Below are 15,687 nucleotides of genomic sequence, written 5' to 3' on the forward strand. Positions count from 1 at the left end.
CGTCACCTGAAAAATCATTACTCAAGAGACAAGTTTTGATTGGAAAGGAATCTGAGCTTTATTCAGGAGGCCAGCAACCTGGGGAAAAAGCAGACTCTTGTCCAAGAGTCAACTCCTCTGAAGTTTCTGCCTGGTCCAGGAGTTTTTTTTTTTTTTTTTTTTTTTTTTTTTTTTTTTTGGTCCAGGAGTTTTTAAAGAGGTTGAAGGTAGTTAACCAGCAAAGGGAGTGCAATGGCCTACAACATTTCTTGATCATGTGCAGACTCAGTGATGCCAGCTACAAATACTATCTCAGTGCTCTGAGGTTGTGGGAGAAGGTCCAGTTCTTGTTTCATGATGTGCAGGAGTACTCTGTTCTTTCGACAAAGGAGGGCGCGGTCTACAAATACCAAAAGGGAGGTCAGTAAAATTGTCTGCACGACCTAAAAGAAAGAAAAACATTTTGTTAAAAAAAAATTGCTAGGCTAATCTGAAAGCTGAGGAGGCTTCAAACAGACTCACTGGCCTTTGTGGCCTGGGAAAGTTCTGGTCCTTCACTCCTTAAGGCTAGTAGTCTGCAAGTCTAAAATAAAGGAAATTAGTGTTGTTACAGATCAAGGGCTTTAGGTCAGCAAGTAAGGAGTGTGTTAATTTGAAGAAAGTTAACCTTTAAGACCAGGTGGAGTGCTGTTACAATTCCAGTTCCTATTGCCTTGTGAATATTGTATATGCAGCACAGAGCCATGAAGCAAGTTTTTGCAGATTCTGATGGAAAGAAGCTCTCCATATTTCCTTTTGTCTCTCTACTATGTGCATGTACCTATACCACATGTGAGTTCTAGTTCATTTCCCGTGGAAAAAAATGGACACAGATTTTGTTTTTCATCACCTTCCATAATAGTTGAGGGTTGCAGAAGTCCAAATGCAATCCCTAGTTTTAAGACAATTAGCCTGGGTTAAGCCTTCTGTTTTACATAGAATGTGTTCAGTCATCTTTGGCCCATGTGAGGCAAACTCTAGATATCCCTCCCTGCTTCTCGTTACAGAGCCACTTCCTCCATAACAGTTGTTTAACATTTTCTAGTTCTTCTCTGTGCCTTGGGTATAACATGGATTTTTTTTAACTTTACCTGGATCATTTTGGTTTATTTATTTTTAAGATTTTATCTGGCGTTGCTGTGTTTAGTATCATTCAAGGGATAATCTTTACTCACTAGGTTGTCTTCTCTAAAAGCTAAGATACAAGAATATAATACAAATAATGACTTCAATGATTAGAGTCATAGATAACTTGGTAATCTGAAGTGAAATAATCTAGTGGTATGGTCTGAGTTTTGTTATTTCACTAGAATGTCACTTTCTTCTTCTATATATGTATGCAATGCTACATCCTCCTTGAAAAAATTTGGAAATGAGAAGTGTTTATTTCTCCATAATAGTCAGCAACAGTAATAATTATGGAGAACTTACTATGTGCCAGTGTTCCAAGTGTTTAAAATAAGTTAAATGCGTTGAATCCTCACAACAATATTAGGCATAGATTTCATTCTTAGCCTTCTCTTAAAGATCAAAAGAAAAAAAAAAAAGACACAAGAATGGCTAAGTACCTTGTAAATGTCACCCAGCCAGTAAATGATAGAGCTGATATTTGAGGCTATGTGAGCTGATGCCTATATTCATAGCTAGTATTCTCTGCTGCCTGTTAGCGGTTATGGTAGACTTATGGACACATTGTAAGGTTTCCTACAATGATTCACAAATTCATATAATCCCTTTGAGTTAAAGCAAGAACTGTGACTTGCTTTTAAGCCAATAGCAAATGGCAAAGATGATAGCACTTCACTCCCATGCTTAGGTTGCAGATGCTATCTTAGCAGACTAGAGCAATAGCCTCCTGTTGACTTCAAACAAGCAAGCGACTATGATTGGACTACCAGTGGAGAAGGCCACAGAGAAGGAAATCGTATAAATTCTAATTGCTTACAACCTCAGTCCTACAACCACTAGGGATTGAATTCTGCCAACAGCTATATTAGCTTAGAAGCCAACACTGAACTTCACAGGACAACACAGTGCTAGCTGACACCTTGAATGCAGCTATAGGACCCTGGACAGGGAACCAAGTTAAGCTGTGCCCAGACTTCTGAATAATAATAAATTTGTATTGTTTTAAGTCACTGTTTGTTATCATTTCTTATGGAGCAATAGAAAAGTACTACAGCAAGGTAGATATGACATTCTGTGTAAGCCATGATGGTATTTTACTTTTCTTCAGCTCTATTTGGTCTCTGCTGTTCCCATGACCATATAAGCTAACATTAATGCTGTTGTTATTTTGACTGTTACTACTATGTTATCATTGTAATGTGAATAACGATAAGGCATTAAACAGCATGGTAACTGAGCTTAAAATGCCAAGTCTCTATTCTTTTCTACAAAGCAATGTTATTCAATATAAAAATTCTTTTTAGGAAAAGAATTAAAATATAATGCAAAGTATAGGGTGCCTGGGTGGCTTAGTCAGTTAATGGCCAACTCTTGATTTCAGCTCAGATCTTGGTCTCAGGGTTGTAAGATGGAGCCCTGCATTGTGCTACACTCTCAGCATGGAGTCTGCTTGAGATTCTCTCTCTCCCTCTGCGTCTACCCCTCCATCCTCCCCCTGCTTATGCTCTTTCTCAAAATAAATAAATAAAACTTTTTTTTAAAGCTTTATTTATTCATGATAGACATAGAGAGAGAGAGAGAGGCAGAGACACAGGCAGAGAGAGAAGCAGGCTCCAGGCTGGGAACCCGACACGGGACTCGATCCCGGGACTGCAGGATCGCGCCCTGGGCCAAAGGCAGGCGCTAAACCACTGAGCCACCCAGGGATCCCCAATAAAACCTTTTTTAAAAAAAGAAAGCAAAATAGAAATAAACACTTTATGGCACTAAAACTTCCAATTCAATTTTTTTTTAAGATTTTATTTATTTGAGAGAGAGAAAACACAAGTGGTGGGGAGAGCAGCAGAGGGAGAGGGAGAAGCAGGCTCCTCACTGAGCAGGGAGTCCGATTTGGGGCGCATACGAGAACCTGGGATCATGACCTGAGCCAAAGGCAGATGCTTAACCAACTGAGCCACCCAGGGACCCCAATTTAATTTTTTAAAGCCACCTCAATGGGAAAAAAATAAGTGTTCTTTGAAAATAAGGTCTGTGACAGTGCTAGATTACACAAAGTGTGCCCAAATCCTTGCACAAATAAGATTGCCCACAGAGAACAAAAACCTATATTAAACACAAAAAGGGTCATCTGGAAGCATCAGCAAATTGATGATGTATAAAGCATTTCTTAGAGTGAATGTGGGGGTGGCAGCATGTCATCTCTTTAGTTAATGATGTTGCAGCAGTGAACATATTCAAATGCCTTGGCTCTGAAGGTAGTGCCACTTAGTGAGCATAATCAAAGCTCATGACATATTACCTCAACTCAGAAATGTATATGCCATGCACAACTCCAAGCTCTTACCAGCTTTAAAGATCTCTCACAAACTACAACTGGCCACTTCCTCTTTGATACTCCCAGACACGTATAAAGTAGTGCTGGGCTTGGGTGTGTGTATGCATGCATATATTATCACCATCTTCCCCAGTGCATTGTATTTGTATAAACTCCACGTTACACCCATTTCCATTAACCTTGTGTCTCCCTCTTAGCCCAAAGGTGGCAGTTTAAAAACAAATGCCCTTATATAATGTACGGATATGTCCACACAAATAACCTATAATGTTTAATTAAACTAAATTGTTATCAACAGACATCATCTTTCAACACCATGTATTGGGAGCTTTATCTGTTGAAAATTGTCTGTAAGATTGACTTGACTTTTAAGGCAGTATGTGAGTTTCTCATTAGCCTTATTATCATTTCTGAATCATAAATATGTAAATGATGAGTTTCACACGGGAGATTTAATTCTGCACTCTTATTTCTGATTAACTGGAAATACACTCTGGCTCTGTCAGATAATTGGTAACACTGCACACCAATAAGGCATTTCCCTACGCTTCATCAGAGGCAGCTGAAATTAAAGAAGGCAGGGCTGTTACGTTTTTGACAGTTTTGTTACACCAACTTGTTAAAGTTTTAACTCAGCCATTAATATAGTCCATGAATTATTAATACAATTTTTATGTCAAGGTTCTTTTCTAAAGTTGAGATCTAAGACTAAAGTAAAATGCTCTGGGAAAGAGAATGCTTTCATTTTTTCATCATATTTTTAAAACTTCTGTACTAAACAATAAACACCAATGTAATTTGAGTACAAAGAAAAAAAAACATACTGACCATTTACTGTGAACCATCTGCTTCCTAGCTCAAAGTGCCAAAATATTTGTCAACTTTTAAATGTTTGACTCTAGGTGAACTTTTACTACTTTAATATATGATGTTTGTCTTGAATATATGAAATTTGTTCCTTTGTTAAAAGGGATTACACATAAGGAAAACCCTACATCAATTTTTCTCAAGTTGCCTAATCATTCTAGAAATGAGTTTCACTTTTACTTCAACCTACCGAAATCTAAGAAGTTTCCATTCATAAAAATCCATTTTTTTTCCTGACAACGGGATGCTTATGTCCTCAACAAGACATGAACTCCTATGGGTAAGAAGTAATTCGCTTTTTCCGTATCTTGTCTTCCACACTAGTACATAACAAAGATGTGCATTGAATGTCTGTTTATTTTAAATAGAAAAAAAAGGTTGCCACTTAAAAAAAATAGTATTTTGAAGTAGGCTAGTCATAACCTCTGGTGGAAATACATAAGATTTTTTAAAATACCTAACAACAGATCGTTTTTAAACCTTAGTATTAGACAAATTTCATAAAGGAACTACAAAATATTTAGATGGCTATTATTTTATGACTTCTGTTTCAAAAATTAATATTAACATATTCATAAAGATTTGTGCTACAGATGATCAGAAAAACCTTCAAACAATTGAGGTTTTGTTCAAAGTTGTCCCTTGGAATGAGCCGTTTGTTATCATAAGCAGCATTTGTGTTCCTATTGACATAGCATCCATTCACACTCATTCCTCCCAGCTGTTTTCCTTGCTTTTCACCACTTTCAGAGCTGATCACAATACAGCATCTCTTCAGAGTAAGATCAGTTTCTTATATTGAGACCAAAGCAAAGATTATTCCAAGGTCAATTAAAACACTAATGTTTTAAAATCAATGCATATTTGGTGTAGTAAAAGATCACACAGTCATTTTCACAGGCCTCCATTCTGGCCTCTCTAAATCTAATTCATTCACAGCTGATTTTTCAGCATAAGTAAATTTTGCCTTAAAAAGATAAGTGAGCTATTACATAGAAAACAAGATTTGGTGTGAAATTTAATTCCAATAGTCAGTACACACAATTGAATATAGTACATTGTCCTTAATCTTGCACTCATGTGCATCCACACATTTGTTGATTCCACAGTAAGTTATGAAAACAAAAACAGCAGAAAATGTCCTGAATATTACAAAATGGAGAGATGGCTAAATATATAGACTGTTGTATCCAAGACATGCAAATCAATCATACGAGAACAATGTAGATGGCAAGATATCCAAACCAACTGGTTAAACTTCCACTAAGGTAGGAGTGTGACTGTTAGGTGTGAAGCAGTAGTTTCATGACTATGAAAATTGATACTAGATATTCTTGATAATTAGAAATGAGTGCTCACTGTTGATCTGAGAACTGAGCTCAGGTGCACTTATCTTCACACATGAGCCAGCTATATAACGTAGAGTAAAATGAGAAGTGAGCTATCAATTCCCAACTCAATTATCAGCCATCACGAGCTAAACAGTAAGGTAGCATAACACTGGGACACCTGGCTGGCTCACTTAGAGAAGCGTGTGACTCTTGCTCTCGAGGTTGTGAGTTCAAGCCCCATGTTGGGTATAGAGATTACTTAAATAAATCTATTTTTTTTAAAGGTGGCATAACACCACAATTAACCACATGGATTTGGGGCACAAATAGGCCTACGTTCAAATTCTGGCTTCACCATTACTTGAGGACAATATCTTTGAGCTTTGATGTTCTTATTAATAAGGGAAATAAGACCTACTTCATATGTTGTTAATAGGATTAAGTGAGATAATGCAAGCTTGTTACATTAAAGGATATTCACCAGATATCATGAGATTTTTTCTTTAATTTCATTTTCCTGATTATTCAAGAAATATTTGTAAAAATTTAAACACATTCAAATATATATTATATGTGTGTATTATATATAATATATATATTATATATGTGTGTGACATATATCATTCTACACATTTAGCCAAAATATATTTTATATATATTAACCTAACATCTTACCTTTTGAAAAAAGCAGTTATTGGCAGTATTGGTAGTTTTCCAGATTTATCCTTTTCTTTTCACACTGACTAATTAGGTAATTCATTTTTAGAAGACATTGCTCTGAAAGCTAGAAAATTTTTTTAAATGATCAATGTTGGTGTTTGAAGCGATCCAAAAATAGCAAAACTCTTTCACCATAAGGACTTGCTCGATTGAGTAATAAACCATAAGAGCAAATCAGACAGACTCCATAGATCAGCTTTACAGGTGCTAAGGTTGGGATTGCCTAAATAAGAAACATGTGTTTATTCTATCTGGTACCTTCATTCATTCTCAAAAGTCTCTGAGTATGGACAACAAAATATACATTTAACTAGCTCAAGTTTATATTGGAGAATGTCACTTAGATATGGGGCAATATTTGACTTCCTAATAAGAAATATCATAATTAAGCAGTCTTGTCTGTACAGTCACAGGCATACTGGATCCCCACCAGCCTTCCCATGTAGAGGGGCTTCCTCTGACAAACTTACAGGAAGGAGGAACAGAATACAGCAGCATACTTCCAACTGTCCTCTTGGCTCTTTAGAGAAATGGGGCAGAAAGGCTGTGTGATGCATGCCTGACATAGTTCCCTAACCTACCAGTTTGGTAACTCACCATCTGTAGTAGGAGTCTTGGCAGGACAAGAGCATAAGAATGTTTTACTGTTGGGTGGTAATTATTGTAGAAACAAAAGGTCAGAGGGGAGCACCTGGTGACTCAGTAAGTTAAGCGTCTGACTCCTGATGTTGGCTCAGGTCATGAGATCAAACTCCACGTGGGGCTCCATCCCCAGTGTGTTCTCCCTCTTACTCTGTCCCTCCCCACCACCATCACTAGTCAATATATGTATTTTTTTTCTCTGACCACGTATAAATATACGGCCAAAGAAAGAAGTGACCCCTCCTTAAAAAATGTATCTGTCTTTCTATCTTAGAGAGACCACTCAGTAAAAGCTTGAAGAAGCCTAAAAATTGGATCCCATTCCATTTTCCAATGTGACCTAAATTTTATTACTTATTACTATCACTTTATTGTATTAAATAAATGGGACATTTGAAAATATAAATAAAACATAATAAAAATCACCAACAATTCAATGACTATGACATGTATGTTTTCAAACATATACTTCCAGTCTTTTTTCAATATAAATATAGCTAGCTAGATAGGAAAAAAGGATAAATAGTAGTATGTGGCCTTCCTGTACCTCAAAACACTCAAGATATGTCCTTTGAATACTCTTTTCATGGTAATCAAAGAACTCACTGGAGTATAATAATATCTCAGAAAAATGAGAACTAGCTAAGGATCATGTAGAGGATCAAGCACTTAAAATTTGTTCAAATTGTTTATTGAGCAATATTTATGAGATATCATAAATATCTAGCAATATTTATTCCTAGAATAACCATAGGAATGGAAATTGGTCATGTATCCCTCAAGAGACCACATAACTAAGGCATAAAAGCTGAAGATATCACAAATCTGTTACCACTCCTGAACTGGTATGGTTGGTACCCAACCAGTCTAGAATTTGTGTCCATGCAGATCCTAAAGGCAAAGTGGATGAAGTGAAAGGGACATTCAGAAGTCACGATGAGGAATATTTAGGTCTTAAATCCTTTATGAAATTGTCCTTTGTTTTGGTTTTCTGTTGCTGTGTAACAAGACTTAGTGGTTTAAATCATCACCATTTATTTATGACCTGAACAGGAAGGAGGGAAATATATCTCTGCTCCACACGGCATCAACTGAAATGGCTCATCAGCTAGTGTTGTCATCTTGGCATCTTGATTGACTACATGAATCTGTCCATGTAGCTTCTTAGCAGTTGAGTTCCAAGAAGTAAGAAGCATAAGCTGCCAACTCAAAGTTCCAGAACATCAGTGAGCACTTAAAGGTACAGCCGAATTCAAGAAGATAGGACATAGCCCCATCCTTTGATTGGGGGAAGTGATATGTACATACAGGAAGGGAAGAATTTGGGAAGTAGTTAGTGGGAAAATCTTTGGTATCTAAGTATACAGGGCTTATTGTGGTACCTGTTTTATATCCTTTCTTAACACAATGTAATCTCCGTGCTGAGGGAACCAAATCTTGCTTCATGAGTTTGGTTGCCAGCCCAAAACCAAGACCACTGCTGTTGGCTGGATAGGGTAGGTATTGTAATAGATGTATTTGCTTTTGGTGTCATCATGTATATGCTGTTGTGTATCCTTTTATGTTCACTTAATATCATATTTTAATAAACTTCTCTGTCATCAAAAGTTTACAAAAACATGATGTGTAAGTGTGGGATAATATTTCTTTAGATGAAGCATTCAAATTTCTTGACCACTGTTATTGTTGGATATTTTGTGTGCTTTTGCCTTTTTATAAATAAATGTTTAATGATGTTGTTAGGTAAAAATTGGTGCATACCTAGATTATATTTTTAGGCGAAACCCCTAGAAATAGAATTGCTGGCATCACATGTGTTTTAGGTTGGTAAGTTAGTTTGACAAAATGTCTTCCAGAAAGGTTTTCTGTTTTATTGCCTTTCCCAATCAATCTTGGATTTACAATTTAAAAAGCTTTGTCAGTACTTGCAAATGCCATCTCACTTGTTTTGGTTTGTGTTGTTCCCTGCTGCCTTGAATATCATATTACCTATTAAGCACGTTTATTCTTTTTAAATATCTTTCATCTTTCTTTGTTCTAGAAGATAACCTTCTAAATTTTAAAAGCAAGTGATACATATAACACAAGATGAGTTTACTATATAAGCATCTTGCATGCCGTGGTCCCCTCTAACCCAAACTTCTCTTTCCTTCCCTCGTGGACAATCACCTACACCTTCTGTAAAACTCAGCTCAACCATCATGTTACCTGGACTGTCTTGCTTGACTTCTCAAAATAGGAGAGTGAACTTCTTTCTCTGTGTCCTCATTGTGTTCCTGCATACTATTACAAATTTTTCTTAGCATATGATAACTATTCCTGTCCTTACAGACTGAGATTTTTCATTAAAATTCAACAAAATTTGGATGCCTACTTTATGACAAGTACTATGCTAAGTACGTAGATTGCAAAGGTAAGAATATATTGTTCCTTATTTATGGACAAAATAGAAACTGTCTTTTTCTTGTGTCTTCCACAGTGCCTTCCTTGAACACACTAAGAGTAACTGTAAAATGCTGTTCAATATTGAATAAACGAATTACCAGAAAAAAAATTAAAATAGCCTGGATTCAAGCCATTTTCAGGGAAAAGTCAGACAAAAAGTCCTTTTCTAAAAGGATTAATAAAGAAAGGTAGTAAGCCTGCATCGGCCTGACTTAGCCTATGGAATTTTTAAGTGTTTTGTTCAATGAGTATTTTTGTCTCCTCAAGCATAATTATTAGGCATCACAAACGAGACAAAATGAGGATTTGCTTTCATCTTCCATTATTTTCATTTAAAAATCACAAAGCATCAGCAGCCCTTTCTTTCTATCTTGCTGGTTAGATGCTTCTATTCCCTGCTGCTATTAGTCCCAAGGATAAAAATGTGAAGTTTCTGTAAATGACTTTGTCAATTTTATTTAGAAATCCAAAGTTTCAAACTGACACCAAGTCAGGCAACTCCAAATGTTATTGAACTTCACCCTCATCTGTCTACCTTCAGGGGAATTTTCTTGTACAAAGCAGCAGAAGAAAGTTGCAGCAGAGAATTGTTTTCCAAAGCACAAAATGATTTCCCTTGCTACCAGTGTCACCTAAGTGATGACAAAAATTTCAAAATAGATATTTGAGTTTTCCATTTCGTTTTTGTTAAATCAGTCCTCAGAAGAGATAAATAGCTTTTCAATATGTTAGGTAAACTTATTTTTCTTTATCATTGTACCTATTGGCTCGCGTTACTTAATATCTGCCCAGCCTACCACAATGTGCTAAGGCCCCTGAGGATAATTAAAATCCCAGGGGTGACTGTAAAGAAGTGGATAGAAAACAAACGAAGTAATATTTTCTTCTGCATTACATAAATAAATTGTACCATCCTATATTGTAAGCAAGAATATCATGGTCAAAGTTTGAAGAGGTGGTAGGGAAGGGAAGCAATAAAGGAGCAAAACATAAAGAGGAAACAGCTTTAGAAAGCAAACTGAAACCAGAAGAGAAATACAGATACGAAGAAGAGATAAGGGTTTCTGAAATAGCAGCACATCCTGGAGTCAAAGCAAAACTATTGGAGATTCAAAACAAGCTAAATGACGGAGGAGAAACTTCAAATTGCCTTCTGAAAAATTGTAATGGGCTCCTGTCCATTTAGAATATTCTGTTTGATTCCACTGAGATTTTCTATTTGTTTTGAAAGATAAGCCGAACAAGTAATCTCATAATAACTTACAATTATATGTGATCACTTTTTCCAGCTACGGTTGCTTGACCTCAGCCTCCAGGTATATTTGAACCCCACTCTCATTTGAATCAGAATGACCTTAATAGAACCTTCCCAAGAGTTGGGGAGCTATCTGTCTAGAATCTGTTGCATGGACTTGACTCTGGTTTTCAGGTGATAACTAGGCGATGTTCCTGAGACACCAACTTCATTTTGTGCCCCAGTTTAGCTAACTGGGTCTCTGTCTTCTTTCTTCTATCTTAGTCCCTATTTTTATTATCTGAGAAATTCCCTAATGCCATTAGGACTGCATCTCTGCATTGTTCCCATCTTGTGACCTGGGAAGAGAGAATGGCCTGTATGTTCCAGCCCCGTACTGGAGTCCTGCTCCATGCTGAGAGACTAACCCTTGCCTGGTGTCCCATTATCATTCCGGTGTTACACTGGCTTGTTTTGTCCACCATTAGCCAACATTGAAGGACATTGTAAGAATCAGCCGGCTCTGTGAAATCCATTTCTGTAAGCACTGGAAAGCTGCTATGGAGGCTGTTTCTCCCCACCTTGCACAGTGAGTTCTTTATGAGGATCCATAAGAAGACTTTCTCTTTGAACCTAGAAATGGGAATCATATTGCTTAATCCAATTATTTCTTTATTTTTTTTTCTCTCTTGGCTTGTTTCTACTTTTTGGACTCCTGAATTATAAACTGACTATGTTTTCTACTTTTTGATAGCTGTTAGAAAATTCAGCATCCACCTCTATCAATTATGCAGAACCACACAGCCAATATTTGTTGCAGTAATCTCATCCCTGATTCTCTCTACCAAGTTATCTCCCCAAAGTCCATGAAGGCTCACCTAATTATCTTTAGTTTGCTTTTATCTTGCTGAATCAAGTGTATTTTTATAAGCTGTTTATAGTTTGAGGCAGGATGAAGGTGGAATAAAATGCATAAATACTATAGATATACTGCTTACAGTTCCAGCCTGCAATCATGTAATGCACTTACCTCAGGGAGGATGCTCCCCAGCCTACACAGCCCAGACCTTCTGCTCTGATTGTTGGTATTCAGAATCTACATGTGGGTGTGTGCCCCCAGTCTCTGCCTCAGGATATGGGGTAGAATAGTTGTAGGATCTAAGTCTTTTCAGCCTTCTGTGTTGCTAAAGATGATTTGTAAAGAGCAAAGTAGGATAGTCTAATCTTTTGTCCCTGGGCCTTCAGATATAATCAGCTTCAAAAGCATCCTTCTCACCTTTAACAATCTCATTTTTAAATTTCTTCAAAGAAGGAAATTCTACTACCTCTTTTAATAATCCATTTCAATGTACAAGGTATTTCAGGTTTAGAAAATCCTATTTGTGTCTAACCAAAGCCTTATGTTTTACATTAAGCATACTGTTAAGGCTCAAGTGTGGAAGAGACCATCTATTTGTTCTTTCCTTGTTATCTCAAAGATGATCTTTAACCATAATCTCAGGTCTGAGCATTTTAAGAATATTCAACTACCACATTGCTTATGTTTTAAATGTGTACCAAACATCCATTAGGCATTGTATATGGAGGAGCTACAACAGGGTTAGCTAGTATTATCATTGGTTTTTGTTACCTTGCATATGCTTAAGAATAAAAATGTATGTAATCCTCTTAAAAAACCTTATGAAATGAAAGCTATCATTATCCCTGTGGTGAAGATGTGGAAACTGAACCACAGAGATATTTAGGAATCTTCTTGTGGGGGATCCAGGGTGGCTTAATCGGTTGGGCATCTGCCTTCAGCTCAGGTCATAATCCCAGGGTCCTGGAATTAAACCCCACATCGGGCTCCCCCTCAGTGGAGAGCCTGCTTTTTTCTCTCCCTTTGCCCCTGCTTATTCTCTCTCTCTCTCTCTCTCTCCTAAATAAATAAATAAAATCTTTAAAAAGAAAAAAAGAATCTTTTTGTGGTCCCAGTCATTCTCAGGTGATGAAGCCAGAATCCAAATTCAGGACATCTGATACCAGAACCTCTCTTTGTATGCTCTGCTGCCTCTAAACTCCAAGGCCTATGCAAGTCGTCAAATATCCCCAATCTTTGTAGAAGTCTCTCTTTTTGTTTATCATTCTCTAAGTTATCCGAATTTTCCTAAAACAATATCTAATATAACACTGCATATTTTATATGAAATTTGAATATTTTGATTTAATGGTGCTATTATAGCCACAGGATTTTCTATTGTTTTCAATGCAAAGGGACAGTATTTTAGTTTCAGACTTGTGTGAGCTCGCCTGGACTCAGCTCTTCATAATTGTGATCTTGTTTCAAGGGACAGAGGGAAAAATGAAAACAATTTCCACTTTCTGTGTATCTGAACTTGAGGATTACTAATAAATGAACAATATTCATAATTCATAAATTAAGAATCTAACCCCGTTTTACATAAAACTGGTCAGAACTATCCTCAGAATTATCAGCTATGATTATATCCATTATGTTGATATGATTATATCATCATATCAACTCTCAAATCACGACTCTGGTTTTCAACAGTCATTTGCCAGCACTACAAAATCATGGATCTAAGCCCTTAGAATACATCGTCTCATTTATTGCACACAGAACTCTATGACTTATATGGAATTATTAACCCTATTTTACAGGCAAGAAAAATCAAGACTCAGAAAAGGTAAGTAACTGGCCCACATTGACCCATTTAGTTCTGAGATGGGGTCAGACTTTTGCCAAGTGTATCTAACAGGAAAGAGCAAGGTTTTATCACAGTAGTCCTATAATCCAAATCCTGTAGTCCGAGCATAACTATTTACAAGCATGACATCCTTGTCAGACTCTCAGAGCATGACTGACCCTTTGCATCAAAGCTTATTAAAATACTTTGCAATCTCTCAGCCAACCAGTTTTGCAAACCAAGTCGCTGAAGGAAGGATCCTGAAGTATGGCCTGTTGGCCACCAGGGGGAGGAAGGTCCAGATCCGTCCTGAGTGGTCCCGAACTCAGCAGGCTTTTTCTTGTTTGTGTTACGCTGGTGGTATAAAGAAAGGGAGATTCTCTCAGAAAAGGCATAGAGTAAATCTAAGGGGTTTTGTAAATCAAAGGTCAACATCCCTTTGAACTACACCTGGTGGTAAATGTATGTCTTTGAGTTATGAAACTTGATCGAGGACTGACAGAATGTGATAAAAAGAAATCAAAGAAATGGAACCTCTACTTCCTCTACACTATTTTCCAGCATTATAAAAATTTGAAAGCGTCTGGCAGAACAGTTAGCCACAAGGGTTTTTGAAGTATTGATTTCTGGGAGACAATTTCTCTTGATAGACAGCCTGCATTTTAATGCTGACCACTTCTAAAGGTGATCTTGCCTGTCTTCATGTCAAGTCATGCAAATTGCCCAAGAGTAGGGTATATATGCCCAGCAAGGCAAAATGTGGATTCAACTTTGTGTATCTTTCTTTTTCGAAGCACTGTTTGTATATCTAAAATTTATGTGGAAGCTGTTTCCTTGGTGGTATAATGCAACTATTGTCCTATACCTGGGTCAGTTTTGTTTGAATCTATCCGTTGTCATTCAGATTGTCAGCATGGTCCACAATTACGAAGAGTCGTTGATTGTAAAATAAAATAATAAAGAGAAAAATCAGTAGGAGAGTGCCTGAGGTGAATTTATAATGCATTTAAAGTGTGAAGCTGTCCATTTAACCCTTAACAATATTCATTTTCTTCACAGTGTGCAAACCTTGTCAGTAGTTTGAAAAGCTATGAATTTAAATAACCTTAAGCAGCCTGAGAAATGAATAATTTGATAGGTATATCTGGCAGATGGTTGAAATGTCTAAGTTTTTTTTTTCTTTTTCCCTGAGAATATGCTGTAGGGTTTCTGCCAAACTTAGGTTGTAAGGAAGGCAAAAATCAAACAATAAATGCTCCATATTTGCAAACTACCAACACGAAGGTGGCATTTCAGAACAGTTGCCAGTCGCGCCTCCCTTGATCCTTTGAGGAAGGACCTGAAAAGTAAGAGCTTTTTTTTTCCCCCCTAAGATGTCTTTTTTTTTTTTTTTTAGATTGTCAAAACGAATATTTAATCTGACCAAGATTAAAATCAGTGACTTGCTGGTACTTCTCCAGCTTGTCTTTATTGTTTTGTAAAGTCTAATGTTTATTTCAATATTAATGTGGGTACTGACAACTCCGCTCACATACTTTGATTGACATCTCATTGAAGGGACTCTGGTGAGAAACAGAACATATCTTTTTCCTTCTGGCTGTTGTAGATGTGGGCAGACACACTCCTTATCTTGTACAAATAACTGAAAAAAATAGCTGAAAATCATAGTGTTGACCCAGCTCAACATACTTTTATCAACATCTGCTTATTAAAAGCCAATGTCTTTACCAGAAGTGTGGTCTGGATGTAGAGTAGATATCGCTGGTGCTGTCAAAGAGGATCTTGATACAAGTTTGCATAGGATTAACCTGACTCACATTCACAGATATGAATGATATACCATCATCCAACAAAGGACTATAAGCCAAAGGCTCCAAAAATAGCCCCGAAACTAAGAAAAATAGCAATATGACTACATTTCTATGGAAGTATTAAGGTGGGACAAGACATTTTAAAGCAATAATCAAGGATATACTCAATATAATAATACAAAAGGCATTAATTTATTAATCCAAACTTATATGGTATGTCAGACAGTAGGTAAAAATCAGAAATGTTTGATGATATTTCTGATAACAAAATCCAAATTTTTAATTTGATGATTACAATTTCTTAAATACTTTAGTAATATGGGGGCACCTGGATGGCTCAGTGAGTTAAGCATCTGACTCTTAATTTCAGCTCAGGTCATGATCTCGGGGGTTTTGGGATTAAGCTCCGTATGGGGCTCTGAACTCACTTAGGAGTCTGCTTAAGGATTTTCTCTCTTCCTTTCCCTCT

Source organism: Canis lupus, chromosome 11 (assembly GCF_003254725.2).
Source record: "Canis lupus dingo isolate Sandy chromosome 11, ASM325472v2, whole genome shotgun sequence".
Taxonomy (NCBI): Eukaryota; Metazoa; Chordata; class Mammalia; order Carnivora; family Canidae; genus Canis; species Canis lupus.